Source organism: Dasypus novemcinctus, chromosome 13, assembly GCF_030445035.2.
Source record: "Dasypus novemcinctus isolate mDasNov1 chromosome 13, mDasNov1.1.hap2, whole genome shotgun sequence".
Taxonomy (NCBI): Eukaryota; Metazoa; Chordata; class Mammalia; order Cingulata; family Dasypodidae; genus Dasypus; species Dasypus novemcinctus.
Genome location: NC_080685.1, coordinates 114,047,073 through 114,059,472, shown reverse-complemented (window position 1 = coordinate 114,059,472; position 12,400 = coordinate 114,047,073). Strand labels below are relative to the sequence as shown.

Here is a 12,400-nt window from a genome sequence, read left to right as displayed (position 1 = left end):
TTTTGTGTCTTGAAGACACAGGTAATTAATAGCAGTTATTAGTGTTATTTTAACCTATATTATATATAGAAAACATTTTTTTCTTCATTTTGAATTTTATTTTCTGGACAAAATCTGAACCAAAGATCTTTCACTATTTACTATTAAACACTGATAATCATTTCTCCAGACTTCACTCTAAGAATTCTTTTTATGTATGTTCCTTTTCTGAAAATGAAAATTGATTTTGGGAAATTTTGTGTGAATATATGAGTCTACATTCTACTTTCTTGCATGATGGCAATAACTGAGTTGTATAGACTATTGTAGGCAACAGTGGTGGGTTCAAATGTACATCAAAATAAAGAAACATTTTAGTGAGGCAAAAAAGAATATTCTCAGCTCACTAGAGTGGGAAGGTCTTGTAAGTCCAAGTGTGTTAATCATTTCATTGAAAGAGTAAGCAAGTCAAGGAATGACTGACCCATCACTTATGACTTCTAAGAAGCTGAGAAATGCATTGTCCCAGAGAGACCAGAAGGATGTGAAAGTTTAAGTCAATTAAAGAAGAGTTTTTAAGAGTCATATATGTAGAGAGATGAGCATGTTTTTATAACTGAAGTAAACTTAAAATTATGAAAATATTAAAGGAACAAAATAAAATGTAAGATGGACCAAAGATTTATAGTTGAGATGAGATGATAGAAAAATGTCTGACTTGATCAAGGAATAAAGGGTCCTGTATGCCAGATAAGGAATTGGAACAGTACAAAATAGGAAGGAAAAATCTTGTAGTTAAGTAGATTTGTATTGTATAAGTATGACATAGGTTAATGTTTTTATTTATCAAAACTTCCCTTCCTGTCACTGTCTGGGCAGGGGACAGCAGCTGAGTAACTTCCCTTCCCTGGGATCACCAGATTACCTACATCTGGTGTCAGGCCAAAGCTTTGAGGATTAATTTGCCATGAGAGTTGCTGATAACTGATTTCCCAACTTCTCTTGGATGCATGTTGTGAAGAAAGCAGAGGTAATAATTTGAGGATAGTCCATGAATTATAATAATACATATTTGTTAAAAATTTCAAATACCAAATTCTTTGAAGGAATTTTAAAAAATGTTCTATGATTATTTTTATTCACAACCAATAGTACCACATGCCACTCTGTTGTATCTTATATTAGGCAACATCAAAATAAAAATCAGGCTATGTCTTTAGAGTTGAAAAAGTTCAAGAAAGTCTTAACCAATATAGGGTCATTAAGGACCTGGATATTGAAAGAGGTATAGAATTTAGACTTAAAAAAGAACTACATTATTTCAACATGTAATCAACTAATGTTGATGTAATGAAAGAACACCGGACAGAGAAGAGATGTTTTGGTTTTAGTCCTAATACTTCTTATAACAAACACAAATCCCTACACTTATTTTTTTAACTCATTTTAACCTTTATTTAATGAGGTAACTGTATTAGAACATAAGATATCTTCATTCAGCTTAAAATTTGCAACCAGCGTTGGAGATTGAAGAGTTAATAAGGAGCATATTTGAGAAATATTTAGGTGTTATTTGTAATTTTGGGGACTTGATATGAAGGATAAAAAAGATAAACTTAATGGTGGTCACATCAATGATGGGCCCAAGTTTCTACCTTGCATGAATTGGGCTGATGATGATGCCATTTACTTTTAGAAGAAACATAATATTGTAAGCAAGGGCTTAGATTTGAACAAATATCATTTGGGGTACAAGGAGAGCTGTTCATTTGAAAGTTGAATATGAGGATCTGGTCCTCACTAGAGGAATGTACTCATAATTAATGTAATGATTAGCAGATGGGTTCACTTAGGGAAGATTAAATCATGATAAGAGTTGAGGATGCTGGCTTGATGTTTGAGTAATCCAACATTTAAAGGTTTGGGGGAGGTTACAAAAGAGACAGTAAATCTAAACTTACCTCCAGATGATTTTACTATGAAATTTCTTTGCACTAATAAATAAAGAAGTTGCTAGTTATGGGGAGTTATATGATGCAGGTAATCCAAGTTACAGGTGGAACAATTAACTTTAAAGTGGATGACAGAGATGTTCTTTCTTGTAACTGAAGAGAAGGAGCAAGGAAGCAACACAGACAAGTTTGTTTATTTTTTATGCTGGGAAGTCTAATGACTTCCTTTACAAAGTAGGATGTTGAAGAATGATACTGTATTAAAAACAGAATACTCCACATTAGGAAAATATGTATATCCATTCTCCTTGGTTGATCCCCTGGAGTTAGTTACTTCCTCTGCTAATTGCCTTCTGGACACAGGTTACCCCAGAGGATTTTGTAGATATGAATAAACATGAACTTGCCATAAAGGGATCCTGCCCACTTCAGATCCCCCTCTCTCCCAAATCTCATTATGACTGAAACAGTTTCTTCAGGCTTTGTTCCTGTGAGAAATATCAGTCTTCAACAGACATTGTTCTGAAGCTAAGTTGCCTGGTGGGTCAGGACCAGGTTTGACACAGAAACACAAAGCTAAGGAAATGCTATAAAATGTGCTTTCTGAAGATGTGGAAAATGCCAACACATTTATAGAGTCTTGGTAGTAAGACTTAAGTTGAATTTAGCATTACTTGAGTGCATTTGTGTTTTGAATGGATTTATGAGAGTTATTCAGGTAGCAGCCTTATAGTTTTCTATCTCTGCTGGACATGGTTTGTCATTAATGTAACATGAAATGTTGAGAGAGAAAGTTAAACTCTTTGAATTTCAAGTTATTTTTTCTGCAGTTATGGAAATGTGGCAATTTTCTGTTGCTATTCATAAGTACAAGGTAGTGCCTGGCAACTTATTAGTATAATTGATATTTTCAACTTAAGTCATCTCTTACAGGAAAACACAGATGATAGATACATAGATAGATAGATAGATAGATAGATAGATAGATAGATAGATAGATAGATATAGCTAAATAGATACAGAAACCTAGATACAGAGAGGACAGATGATCGATAAATAGCTGCTTAGATACATAAATAGTTGCATGGATGTTTACATAAAGAGATACATAGGTAGATACAAACAACATCCTGGAGCACTCAATTCAATATGGTATTAATCTTCTGTAAAAAAAATTACTTAGGAGAATTACCATACAGTTATACAACTCAAGCTGTGCGTTATTGTAAGCCTTTGAGCTCTGGACTTTCTTCATCCTCAAATGGAGGAATATTGTAAGTACAATGTCACTAAAATGAATTATTAGGTTTGGTTTTATTGAGACAGAATAAAGTATTTTCCAGAGCATCATTCATTATTGACTTTATTAACATTGTGGTCTCATTTGGCAGTTTCCTCAGAGAGATGTGATTGTATTGATGCGGACAGGGGTCAGCAAGTTGAGAGATGAAACAGCATAAATCAGAATGTGCACTGGAGAGGACAGTTGCTTACACATCAAATCAGGCCTTTGTCTGCTCAGGTGGGTAACTTTAAAACACATGAGCAGATACTGAGAACTCTAACACCGTCAGTCTTGTACTTTCACCTAAAGGCAGGACAGACACAGAGGAACAAAACATCTGTAAAATGGACTAGACCAGGAGGAACATCTGTCTTATATTGGATCTCTTCAAATTGGGATAAGACATGGCTATGGGTTTTCAGCCTGTTTCAAGGCTTTAAACAGGCAAGTGGCTTGAGTAATGAGCAAGGTTCAGTGTCACAAAAGTAAAGGTAGACTATGTTCTATACAGAAAGACCCAAGAGAGGGTATGTCTTTGGGAAATAGGGCAACTAAAATGCATTAGTTTATGCAACAAACATTTATCTTTTACTATGCTTCAGACTCCATACAAATTACACATAATAAAATCAGTAAAACATGACCCTTCACTTTAAGAAGCTTGCAGTTTATTAGAAACATACAAATGTAAAGATTTATATCAGTGGTATCTGATAGGTTCTATGATAGAAGTAGGTTCAGGATGAAGGATGGTTTTATTAGATAATAATTGGTAAATCTACCTGGGTGGGGCATGGGGGCTGTCATCACTGATCAGAGTCAAGGAAGACTTTGTACATAAGTGACCAGCATGGAGCTTTGAAATGGGAGGAGATGCTTTTCCTGTGACGGGAGTTATGGGAGAATATCCTTTCATAGGGAGAAGCCTAAGAAAACATATGACTGAGTGAAAGGAAAGTAGGGGAAGTGCAAACCACTCATAATGGCAGCATGATAAGATAGATAGATGTGTGGGGTATGCCAGTGGATGTAGGGAGGGCATAAACCAGCCCAAGGAGGGGTTGAATGCCTTGTGGATAGTGCATGTTTTTCTTGTAAACACAGGGAACCATCAAAGGGAAATGTCATATTTGAGAGACACAGATAACTCTGGTTGCTGTATGAGGCTTAACTAGAATGAGCTTTAGAGACAAAGAGCATGGACTTCAAAACATCAAACCTTGATCCTTACTTTAGCCTTTTTTGCCCTTCCTCCCTACCTCTTTTCTCCCTCCCTCCCTTTCTTCCTTCCTTTCTTTCTTCTTTCCATCTTTACCCAGATTTTTCTAGTCAGAATAGATATTGTGAAGCATGAGTTGTGTATGTTCCATGTATAATCAAAGATCATAACCATTTCTTTTCTTTTATATATATATTTCTTTTCTTTATTTTCCTTTAAACATTACATTCAAAAAATATGAGGACCCCATATACCCCCCACACCCTCACCCGGTTCCTCCCACATCAACAACCTCTTCCATCATCGTGGCACATTCACGGCACCTGGTGAATACATTTTGGAGCACTGCTGCACCACATGGACAGTGGTCTACATTGTAGTCTATACTCTCCCCCAGTCCACCCAGTGGGCCATGGCAGGACACACAATGTCCAGCATCTGTCCCTGCAGCACCACACAGGACAACTCCAAATTCTGAAAATGCCCCAACATTGTACCTCTTCTTCCCTCTCCCTACCATCAGCAGCTACTGTGGTCACTTTCTCCACATCAATACTAAATTTCTTCCATTACTAATCACAATAGTTTCCCAGCAGAACACCAGTAAGTCCATTCTAATCCATATTCTATTTCTCCATCCTATGGACCCTGGGATGGTTATGTTCAGTACCCCTCTACATCAAGAGGGAGCTTAGATTCCACATGGATGATGGGTGCAATTCTCCTGCTTGCAGTTGTAGGCACTCTTGGCTCCCTGGTGTGGTGGTTACCCTTCTTCACCTCCCTGTTAGCTGGCCAGGGTAAGTCCAATAAACCAGAAGGTAGGAGTTGCAGGTCTGTTGAGGCTCAGGGCCTGGCTGTCACATGGACAGACCAGAAATTCAGGTCTCCTGAGTATACACCAACCCAAACGCCAACTACAGGTCTGGTAAAAGTAACTGAAGAGTCATGTGTAGAAAGGTCATATCTGAGTCCCAATTCCATCACACTTAGGAACATAAACTCCAAAGTAGGGCCAACTGACATGGCACTGAACTCCAGAGTCATCTGCCATGACCATAGAACCTGTGGGTCTCTGTAGCCTTTAGGAGGCACAATACCTGGGTTTCTATCTACTTTGGCTGTCTCTGGTACCCTGCTGAGGCGTGCATAAGCAATACCCCTCTGATGACCTCCCGACTCTTTTTTGGAGACTCGTAGCCATATAAATTCATTTGTCCTTTCCATTTCCCCCTTTAATCCAAAGTCAAAAAGCAGTTTTAACACCTGATATTACATGTAGGCTGAGATACTCTGCTAGTCTGAGTTGATGCTTTTATTCAAGGTCTTTTTCTAGTTAAATCATTAGCTGGTGCTTGGTCATAATCCCTTGACATCAGGGAGGCTCATCCCCAGGAGTCATGTCCCATGCTGGGGGGAAGGTAATGCATTTACATGCTGAGTTTGGCTTAGAGAGTGGCCACATTTGAGCAACATGGAGGTTCTCTGGAGGTAACTCCTAGGCACCCTGAAGCTCTAGGCCTAGTTCATATTTCAGGCACACAGGCTCATGATCATAACCATCAGTATCAAGGACTCATTGTTGGACCATCCATCTTTATTAGTCTTTGCCATTGCACTTGGATAATTGTTGCTGTTCCTTTGGGGAATGTGATAGAGCTCCCTCGGCTAGGAACTCAGTGTTCCCTCAGTTGTCATTTTTAACTGAAACCACTATGAAAATATCCAAACATTTTTATGTACCCTGTATACATGCCCTGGAGAACTCCCTCCCAACCATGTGCCCCCTATCAATAACACCCCACACCAGTGTTCCTCCCCTGCCATAGTTGAACATCTCTGTGGTCCAAAACTTCTTTAAAAAGGAAGCCTAATATATTGCCAGGGTCTATTAATAGTAAAATGGAATATCATGATAGATTTGAAGGTTAGATATAGAATACATACTAATTTAGAAAAACTAAATAAAGGAAAAATAAATTTGATATCAAAAAATGAAAAAATGAAGAAGCTTTATTTTTGACATTTTGCCTTTCATCACTGCTATAGGTGTTGCCCTGTATGTACAGTGGCAAGGGAATTTCTTCCATTTCTTCCTTAGTGTCTACATCCTTTCTTTTTTCCCCCTAATTATTAAGCTTGTTTTCACATGAGTTTTAGATATAGTAATTCACATATACAGTATATAGTATTCCCACATATCCAACATCAAACCCTTTGTCCCTCTCCAAACAACAGTATTTTTATATGTTCATATTAATTTGCTGCAGCTGATGTACAGTTATTGAAACAATATCTTTCAAACATGGTTCCATTTTGGTTTACATTATGATTTATATTTTAGACTATACAATTTTCTAAATTTTTAGTTATCTTATGCTTTACATTATGGTTTACATTTTAGCCTATAGACTTTTATACCTTTTTGGTGTAATTTAACATGTCCTATATCCATCATTGCATGATCTTGTGGAACACTTACATTACCCCACAGTTACACTGATTCCATCTATTCAATACCTCTTTCCCCCTCCCCTCAGGGCCCACTGTGACAATGAATCTTTATTACTTGAAGGACCATATTCAGAGATACTTCCAACAATGTTGAGGGCTTGACCTACTTGACTGCCCTAACCCATTGGGAGCCACCAATTCTCTTGAGAGATACAATTCCATCTGTTTGAGAATATCAGTCCCCCCAGGATGTGGGTATACCTTCACTGTCATTGTATGGGTCTCCACCCAATGATATAACCCACTATGACAAAATGAGCACTCACACACTCCCTAGAAGCCTGCCCTGTGTTACATGACCCCTTTAAGCATCTAAAACAGGTAACCTTCCTTATTGTGTTTTCTAGTGTTTTCTCTACATTATAATTTCAACCACATACCTGACAACCTCCTATGTTCAAGTGTTTCCCCCACCCTCCCCCTAATTTCTTGGGTCATATGACCTATCCTCCCATCCCTAGCCCCCTATAAGCCCACAAAGCCCCACCCAAAGGTATCCCTATTCCCCCATTTTATCCATTCCCTGTACAAATACTTACCTCCAGCTTATCATAGATTTCACCCATTTTGGTGTCAGCCTGCAACTTTCCTTTACCCCCCCAACTTCCTTTAAGCTTATCATCCAGTCTCTAGCTCTCTGAGATAGCTTGGTTTATGTAATTGCTCCGGCCAGTGGGGCATGGGACGGGGGCTCGTGGTTGCGTGGAGGAGAATGGTGAGACAGGAGACGCGAGGAATGACAGCGAGACAGGGTGAGGATCAAGCTGTAAAATTTTATTGTGAGAACAAAGCATTTATACTCTTGGGGAGGGGAGAGGTGGTGGGTGAAGGGGTAGGGGCTAGGGATTGGTAGCTGCTGTTGCTAGGGTAGAGAGCAGACTTCAGTTTCGCACCTTGCGCCTGCGTACCACCTTATCAGCCTTGGCAGTGGCGGGAAACGGAGAACAAAGGAGTGGGGAGGAAGAATAAAGAAGTGGGCTCCGCTCTGGCAGCCATGTTACTGGCATTGCTGAACTCAGTGTATACTCATATTGACTGCTCCCAACAGGTTTACTTATTTCATATCAGAGAGGTCATGTAGTATTTGTCCTTCAATGCCTGGGTTGCTTCATTCAATATAAGGTTCTCATGATTCATCCATGCTATCACATGTGTTTGTACTGTATTCTTTCTTATAGCTGAGTAGTATTCCATTGTATATATATACCACATTTTATTTATCCATTCATCTGTTGATGGGCATAACCATTTCTGTAATCTTAGGCTGATTTTCAAAATACTTCACTATCTAAACTATAGAATTCTTGACTTTTTAATCTTTACTACTTCTCCCTTCACAAACATACAAACTTATTAACTGTTAACTGTTAAACATAAAGAGAATCCCCATTTTTTTTAGTATTTCTCATGTAGTTTTCCTCTGTTTAAAATTTCTTTCTAATCTGATATTGATTTAGGTCTTTTTTGAAGAGCTGAGGTTGCTTGGGTTTGCTTATATGAGTGTGGTTTTGATCATTCACTTCTATGAACTTACATCAATACCTATAATTTTTGCATTTGTTCTTCATGTTTAGTGCACATATTTTCAACAAACAGGCATTGCAAATGTGTGAAAGGTAGAGGAAAGCTTTTGAAGCCAGCATGATGAGAGCATAAACAATGCATGCAACCTCCATTGGCAGAATTACACCTCATCTGGCTCTGCAGGGAATATATATAAGCACAGTATACCATCCAGTCTAATGCCTCTTCTAAGAAAATCATGAATGATTTCAATTCCAGGGTTTTCTGGGAACTCATTATTAAAGCCTGTTAAAGTGAATATTTGTTTGAATATCTAAAAATGGACCATCAGTAGTGCTAAAAATAAGTGCCCTTTAAAATAAAAAAGAAAACACCATATTCATGGTTTTTACTGTGAACCAAAATCTGCATACAAAATCGAATACATTCAGGTTTCATCCTAGGCACAGATGAAGATAAGAAATCTTCCTCATTTTGCCACCACTGCACACACACATTTATACTCTTTTTGTGCACTGCTTCAACAGGGATAAGATTGTCATTGATCTAATAATCCGTCGAGATACAAAACAAAATTTAACAGGTACATATTGATAATCTAAATTTTTAAAAAGTTAAAAATTATGTTCTAAGTCTAAACCAAATACATAATTTTCAAATCAGTTTTGCAAAATAATAGATGGGAAAAAATTGTTTTGAAATGTGGAAACTGCGTAAGGTTTTCTGGATGAAACTAATACAAAGCCTTTTAAAATAGATAATATTGGGATGCAATAGGACAGAAGAAGACTATTTTTACCTGTGGGACATATTATAATGATGAAAAGGAAACATGTTTGAGGAAGGAACATATATAATATAAAATTCAACAGAGAGCATACATGTTCACTCAATGATTGAATTGTCAAAAATGAAATTATTTTCAAAGTATATTTTGAATCATTACTTAAACCAACTGGCTTCAAGTCATTAATAGTCATCATAAAATAAAAATACATTAAACAAGAATACACAACATAAAAAAATTATAGATTTGTTAAATTCTCCTTAGAAATATATGATTAAAAAAAGATAATTGATAAAACTTTTTAATCTCCTTAAGGTTCAATATGACAAAACTTCTAAGCTGCAATGACAAATGCTTTTTAGAAAGGTGAAGAACATTTGAAGTCATTTGGTCATTAGGAGAACTGACCATTGCATAGATTATGTGGATGACTTATTTGTCTTTATAAGAAGATCCAGAAAGGTCAGTGTAGAAGTTATGCATAGAAAATGGGATTTGGAGCAAAACCTTAGAGATAATTGGGTGAAATAAAGTATTTTTCTTTGAAGTGGAAGTATTGAAATGTAGCTACAGGATTTTAAGCAGAAAAAAAGTGATATTTTCAAATTCTACTTTGGAAATATTGATCTGGCAGTTTGTACAGTGGGTTGGGAATGACCTTGATGTCAAGAGTTCAAATATTGGATATTTGTAAAGTTCTTCTCAGAAATGAATGCATTATAAACTAGGGTTGTGTGGTGTGGATAGACTAGTAATGACTAAAATAGCATAATAATTGAATAATGACTTTTATATGGAAAAGGGAATATGATGACTATGATTCCATGCTTCTAGATGAGAATCTAGGAAAATGTAACATGACAGAATATATTTCTCATTCTGAAACATTTTTGTGTGACTTATCAATTCTTTCAATTCAAAATTTGTTTCACCCTCCCCTATATAAATGTTAGCCAAATGACATTCTCTTCTATTGATTTTGAAATAATACCTTGGGCTTTAATAATGAGTTCCCAGAAAACCCTGAAATTGAAATTATTCATGATTTCCTTTAAAAAGGCATTAGACCGGATGGTATATGGACCACATTAAGGGCAAAAAATGAGTAGGGTGGACAAATAGGTCTCCATGATCTTATAGTTCTTACATTTTTTGATTCTCAGATAAACTGTTTTAAACTTCTCATTTTTCTCTTAGCTTGTGATGTTCCCCCTAGAGATATGGGAAGGACCAATGACAGTACCCTGGAGGGTTTCATCGTTCTGGGTTTCTCAGACCACCCTCGCCTAGAGGCTGTGCTCTTTGTATTTGTCCTTTTCTTCTATCTCCTGATGCTTGTGGGAAACTTCATCATCATCATTACCTGGTACATGGATCCTCCTCTCCACACCCCCATGTACTTTTTCCTAAGTAACCTCTGTTTCCTGGACCTCTGCTTCACCACTAGCCTTGCTCCTCAAACCCTAGTTAACCTGTGAGGACCAGAGAAGACCATCACTTATGGATGTTGTGTGGTCCAACTCTACATCTCACTAGCCCTGGGCTCTACAGAGTGCATCCTTTTGGCTGTGATGGCCTTCCATCTCTATGCTGCTGTCTGCAAACCTTACATTATGTAGTCATAATGAACATGTGGCTATATCAGCAGCTGACATCCATCTCCTGGATGAGTGGTTTGGCCAATTCTTTGATTCATGCTACCTTCACCTTGCAGTTGCCTCTCTCTGGCAGCCACCAGTTGGATCATTTTATTTGTGAAGTACCAGCTCTACTCAAATTGGCTTGTGTGGACACCACCATTAATGAATTGGTGCATATTGTCATTAGTGTCCTATTTCTCCTAATCCCTCCAGTACCCAGTCTTATCTCCTATGGCTTCATAACCCAAGCCATTCTGAGGATCAAATCAGTGGAGGCAAGACATAAAGCCTGTAGCACCTGCTTCTCCCACCTCATTGTGGTGATCATTTTTTATGGCACATTATCTACATGTATCTCCAGCCAAGTGACAGTTATACCCAGGACTGAGGCAAATTTATCTCGCTTTTCTACACCATGCTGGCTTCCACCTTAAATTCTATCATCTACACTGTAAGGAACATGGATGTGAAGGAGGCTCTGAAGAAACTTCTCTCAGGAAAACTGTGTTCCCTCCAGATGTGATATGCAAGGAAGTGGTTACAAGTCATGTGCTTTTATCCAACTTTTATTTAGACAAACTCATAGTTCTTAATTTTACACCAGTTGAATTGGTGCTCTCTTATTTTATTACATAAGGGCTTTCCCCTTTCATGTGTGTAATTATGCAAATTGAGTACATGTTTACTTAAATCAGAACTTGAGACATAGAAAAGAAAGCTCTGAGTGGATATAAGCTATGATACTTGCCAGCAATCTTTTATTTCTACCACTTATTTTCTTTTTTTTTTTTAATATTTATTTATTATTTTTTTTAATTACAATAAAAAAATATATATGAGGTCCCATTCAACCCCACCGCCCCCGCCCCCCACTCCCCCCACAGCAACACTCTCTCCCATCATCGTGATACATCCATTGCACCTGGTAAGTTCATCTCTGAGCATCACTGCACCCCATAGTCAATGGTCCACATCATAGCCCAGACTCTCTCACGTTCCATCCAGTGGGCCCTGGGGGGATCTACAGTGTCCCGTAATTGTCCGTGAAGCACTATCCAGGACAACTCCACGTCCCGAAAACGCCTCCACATCTCATCTCTTCCTCCCGTTCCCCACACCCAGCAGCCCCCATGGCTACCGTTCCCATACCCATTCCACATTTTCTCTGTGGACATTGGATTGGTTGTGACCATTGCACACCTATGTCAAGTGAGGGCTTAGATTGCACATGGGTACTGGATGCACTCTTCCTGCTTCTAGTTGTAGACACTCTAGGCTCCATGTTGTGGTGGTTGACCTTCTTCAACTCCATGTTAGCTGAGTGGAGTAAGTCCAATAAGTCAAAGTGTAGGAGCTGAAGTCTGTTGAGGCTCTGGGCCTGGGTGTCATATTATCAGTCCAGAGATTCAAATCCCCTACATATATCTTAAACCCAGCACCAACTACAATTCCAATAAAGTAGCATGCAAGTCTTGTGAAAAGAGATCCCCTCTGAGTCCA

The 12,400-nt window shown here is 38.0% G+C and overlaps 1 long non-coding RNA gene and 1 pseudogene across 1 annotated transcript in view; both read left to right on the top strand.

Moving 5' to 3' along the window:
* LOC139436316 (uncharacterized) overlaps positions 1 to 12,400 on the top strand; it is a 272,961-nt gene that overhangs the window by 199,297 nt on the left and 61,264 nt on the right. The gene's annotated exons all lie outside the window — the stretch shown is intronic.
* On the top strand, positions 10,481 to 11,423 carry LOC105747673 (olfactory receptor 2G3-like; annotated as a pseudogene).